The 5000-nt window shown below is 43.7% G+C and overlaps 4 non-coding genes across 4 annotated transcripts; all 4 read left to right on the plus strand.

The window, feature by feature from the left end:
- The first annotated feature begins 140 nt into the window (after positions 1-140).
- LOC125734869 (5S ribosomal RNA) lies at positions 141-259 on the plus strand. The gene has a single exon (XR_007394172.1). It is a non-coding gene; the product is annotated as a 5S ribosomal RNA (ribosomal RNA).
- Positions 260-1339: 1080 nt separating this feature from the next.
- Positions 1340-1458, plus strand: LOC125733768 (5S ribosomal RNA). The gene has a single exon (XR_007393105.1). It is a non-coding gene; the product is annotated as a 5S ribosomal RNA (ribosomal RNA).
- Positions 1459-2553: 1095 nt separating this feature from the next.
- Positions 2554-2672, plus strand: LOC125733886 (5S ribosomal RNA). The gene has a single exon (XR_007393218.1). It is a non-coding gene; the product is annotated as a 5S ribosomal RNA (ribosomal RNA).
- Positions 2673-3755: 1083 nt separating this feature from the next.
- Positions 3756-3874, plus strand: LOC125734078 (5S ribosomal RNA). The gene has a single exon (XR_007393404.1). It is a non-coding gene; the product is annotated as a 5S ribosomal RNA (ribosomal RNA).
- Positions 3875-5000: the final 1126 nt, after the last annotated feature.

Raw genomic sequence — 5000 nt, forward strand, 5'->3', positions numbered from 1 at the left:
GGTCCGGCGCTGCCGATTGGATGGTGGGGCTGCAGTGTGAGTCAGATAAAAAAAAAAAAACCAGGAGTAGGATCCAATGGGACTAACTGGCATGTATAGACGCGTGTAATGCAAAAGGGCTGTTTTTGGTAGCATCTCTCGCTTACGGCCATACCACCCTGAACACGCCCGATCTCGTCTGATCTTGGAAGCTAAGCAGGGTAGGGTCTGGTTAGTACTTGGATGGGAGATCACCTGGGAATACCAGGTGCTGTAAGCTTTTCTCACTTTTACTTTATACAGGGGGCGCTCCACTTCACGATTAATTTAAATCTATCACTCCCCTTCCATTTTACTATTTTATATATATATATATTTTTTTTTTCTCTCTTTCATAAAGCCAGCTTTTAGAAACCGTTTTACTCTAAATACTTCCTGGTAATTCTAGGTGCTGTAAGCTGTTCGTGCCTTTAATCCACCAGGGCGCGATCTTCTCACAAACTTGAAGACTGTCACTCCCCATTCACGTTTTACAACTTATTGTTAATGATAAAGAGACAGCTTTTTACACACAGTTTTAAACAAAGTACTGATATTATTCCTCTTCAACTGACCGCTTTGTTTTCTATGCAAAAACCACTTCGCCACAGAAGACTCGATATTATTGGCATAGCAAGTTCTGCTCTTCTCCTTTCAAAACTTGCTAAAAGCTGTATTTAAAAGAACAGATTGGCCGGGGTAATTCACACCCTTCAATGCCAGCTTAATGTTTAGGTTAGTGGGAATCACAGAGGAATTAGGGATGGAAACTTCTTTGCTGGTGGTAGAAGCGGTCTGGTGAATTTTTAGAGAGAAGAGGCCGTCGATGTTTGAATGTAGAAAATTGTTCTGGCTGCAGCCTGCAGTATGGACTTGTTGGTGTGTGTAGCTCCCAGTGTTCTGACAGCGCGACGTTTTGGGGAAGCATGTGATTCAGCAGCTACCAGTGGGCTTCGTGCGGCGGAGATTTTGTGGCTGTTAGCGGAGTTGATAACAGAGGGTCGTTAAGAGAAGCCTGCATGCAGTAGGCAAAGGAGTAATGTTTGCCGGCGGGGGACGTGCGGCGATTAACCTGTGCGGTAGTGAAAATGAGTTAAAAAGAAGGAAGTGTGCGGATGCGGAAAGAATGGAATAATTGTGGTAGGCTGCCGGCTGAGTAGTTTGGTGAATGTTGGGTGTGGGTCCGGCGCTACCGATTGGATGGTGGGGCTGCAGTGTGAGTCAGATAAAAAAAAAAAAGAACATTAGTAGTATCCAATGGGACCAACTGGCATGTATAGAGGCGTGTAATGCAAAAGGGCTGTTTTTGGTAGTTTCTCTCGCTTACGGCCATACCACCCTGAACACGCCCGATCTCGTCTGATCTCGGAAGCTAAGCAGGATAGGGTCTGGTTAGTACTTGGATGGGAGACCACCTGGGAATACCAGGTGCTGTAAGCTTTTCTCACTTTTACTTTATACAGGGGGCGCTCCACTTCACGATTAATTTAAATCTATCACTCCCCTTCCATTTTACTATTTTATATATATATATATACATATATATATATATTTTTTTTTCTCTCATTCATAAAGGCAGCTTTTAGAAACCGTTTTACTCTAAATACTTCCTGGTAATTCTAGGTGCTGTAAGCTGTTCGTGCCTTTATTCCACCAGGGCGCGATCTTCTCACAAACTTGAAGACTGTCACTCCCCATTCACGTTTTACAACTTATTGTTAATGATAAAGAGACAGCTTTTTACACACAGTTTTAAACAAAGTACTGATATTATTCCTCTTCAACTGACCGCTTTGTTTTCTATGCAAAAACCACTTCGCCACAGAAGACTCGATATTATTGGCATAGCAAGTTCTGCTCTTCTCCTTTCAAAACTTGCTAAAAGCTGTATTTAAAAGAACAGATTGGCCGGGGTAATTCACACCCTTCAATGCCAGCTTAATGTTTAGGTTAGTGGGAATCACAGAGGAATTAGGGATGGAAACTTCTTTGCTGGTGGTAGAAGCGGTCTGGTGAATTTTTAGAGAGAAGAGGCCGTCGATGTTTGAATGTAGAAAATTGTTGTGGCTGCAGCCTGCAGTATGGACTTGTTGGTGTGTGTAGCTCCCAGTGTTCTGACAGCGCGACGTTTTGGGGAAGCATGTGATTCAGCAGCTACCAGTGGGCTTCGTGCGGCGGAGATTTTGTGGCTGTTAGCGGAGTTGATAACAGAGGGTCGTTAAGAGAAGCCTGCATGCAGTAGGCAAAGGAGTAATGTTTGCCGGCGGGGGACGTGCGGCGATTAACCTGTGCAGTACTGAAAAGGAGTTAAAAAGAAGGAAGTGTGCGGATGCGGAAAGAATGGAATAATTGTGGTAGGCTGCCGGCTGAGTAGTTTGGTGAATGTTTGGTGTGGGTCCGGCGCTGCCGATTGGATGGTGGGGCTGCAGTGTGAGTCAGATAAAAAAAAAAAAAACCAGGAGTAGGATCCAATGGGACTAACTGGCATGTATAGACGCGTGTAATGCAAAAGGGCTGTTTTTGGTCGCGTCTCTCGCTTATGGCCATACCACCCTGAACACGCCCGATCTCATCCGATCTCGGAAGCCAAGCAGGGTAGGGTCTGGTTAGTACTTGGATGGGAGACCTCCTGGGAATACCAGGTACTGTAAGCTTTTCTCACTTTTACTTTATACAGGGGGTGCTCCACTTCACGATTAATTTAAATCTACCACTCCCCTTCCATTTTACTATTTTATATATATATATATATATATTTTTATCTCATTCATAAAGGCAGCTTTTACACACCGTTTTACTCTAAATACTTCCTGGTAATTCTAGGTGCTGTAAGCTGTTCGTGCCTTTATTCCACCAGGGCACGATCTTCTCACAAACTTGAAGACTGTCACTCCCCATTCACGTTTTACAACTTATTGTTAATGATAAAGAGACAGCTTTTTACACACAGTTTTAAACAAAGTACTGATATTATTCCTCTTCAACTGACCGCTTTGTTTTCTATGCAAAATCCACTTCGCCACAGAAGACTCGATATTATTGGCATAGCAAGTTCTGCTCTTCTCCTTTCAAAACTTGCTAAAAGCTGTATTTAAAAGAACAGATTGGCCGGGGTAATTCACACCCTTCAATACCAGCTTAATGTTTAGGTTAGTGGGAATCACAGAGGAATTAGGGATGGAAACTTCTTTGCTGGTGGTAGAAGCGGTCTGGTGAATTTTTAGAGAGAAGAGGCCGTCGATGTTTGAATGTAGAAAATTGTTCTGGCTGCAGCCTGCAGTATGGACTTGTTGGTGTGTGTAGCTCCCAGTGTTCTGACAGCGCGATGTTTTGGGGAAGCATGTGATTCAGCAGCTACCAGTGGGCTTCGTGCGGCGGAGATTTTGTGGCTGTTAGCGGAGTTGATAACAGAGGGTCGTTAATAGAAGCCTGCATGCAGTAGGCAAAGGAGTAATGTTTGCTGGCGGGGGACGTGCGGCGATTAACCTGTGCGGTAGTGAAAATGAGTTAAAAAGAAGGAAGTGTGCGGATGCGGAAAGAATGGAATAATTGTGGTAGGCTGCCGGCTGAGTAGTTTGGTGAATGTTGGGTGTGGGTCCGGCGCTGCCGATTGGATGGTGGGGCTGCAGTGTGAGTCAGATAAAAAAAAAAAAAAGAACATTAGTAGTATCCAATGGGACCAACTGGCATGTATAGAGGCGTGTAATGCAAAAGGGCTGTTTTTGGTAGTTTCTCTCGCTTACGGCCATACCACCCTGAACACGCCCGATCTCGTCTGATCTCGGAAGCTAAGCAGGGTAGAGTCTGGTTAGTACTTGGATGGGAGACCACCTGGGAATACCAGGTGCTGTAAGCTTTTCTCACTTTTACTTTATACAGGGGGCGCTCCACTTCACGATTAATTTAAATCTATCACTCCCCTTCCATTTTACTATTTTATATATATATATATATATATATATATATATATATATATATATATATATATATATATATATATTTTTTTTTTTTTTTTTTTTTTTTCTCTCTTTCATAAAGGCAGCTTTTAGAAACCGTTTTACTCTAAATACTTCCTGGTAATTCTAGGTGCTGTAAGCTGTTCGTGCCTTTATTCCACCAGGGCGCGATCTTCTCACAAACTTGAAGACTGTCACTCCCCATTCACGTTTTACAACTTATTGTTAATGATAAAGAGACAGCTTTTTACACACAGTTTTAAACAAAGTACTGATATTATTCCTCTTCAACTGACCGCTTTGTTTTCTATGCAAAAACCACTTCGCCACAGAAGACTCGATATTATTGGCATAGCAAGTTCTGCTCTTCTCCTTTCAAAACTTGCTAAAAGCTGTATTTAAAAGAACAGATTGGCCGGGGTAATTCACACCCTTCAATGCCAGCTTAATGTTTAGGTTAGTGGGAATCACAGAGGAATTAGGGATGGAAACTTCTTTGCTGGTGGTAGAAGCGGTCTGGTGAATTTTTAGAGAGAAGAGGCCGTCGATGTTTGAATGTAGAAAATTGTTCTGGCTGCAGCCTGCAGTATGGACTTGTTGGTGTGTGTAGCTCCCAGTGTTCTGACAGCGCGACGTTTTGGGGAAGCATGTGATTCAGCAGCTACCAGTGGGCTTCGTGCGGCGGAGATTTTGTGGCTGTTAGCGGAGTTGATAACAGAGGGTCGTTAAGAGAAGCCTGCATGCAGTAGGCAAAGGAGTAATGTTTGCCGGCGGGGGACGTGCGGCGATTAACCTGTGCAGTACTGAAAAGGAGTTAAAAAGAAGGAAGTGTGCGGATGCGGAAAGAATGGAATAATTGTGGTAGGCTGCCGGCTGAGTAGTTTGGTGAATGTTTGGTGTGGGTCCGGCGCTGCCGATTGGATGGTGGGGCTGCAGTGTGAGTCAGATAAAAAAAAAAAAACCAGGAGTAGGATCCAATGGGACTAACTGGCATGTATAGACGCGTGTAATGCAAAAGGGCTGTTT

The sequence above is a fragment of the Brienomyrus brachyistius genome, chromosome 2 (assembly GCF_023856365.1).
Source record: "Brienomyrus brachyistius isolate T26 chromosome 2, BBRACH_0.4, whole genome shotgun sequence".
Lineage (NCBI taxonomy): Eukaryota > Metazoa > Chordata > Actinopteri > Osteoglossiformes > Mormyridae > Brienomyrus > Brienomyrus brachyistius.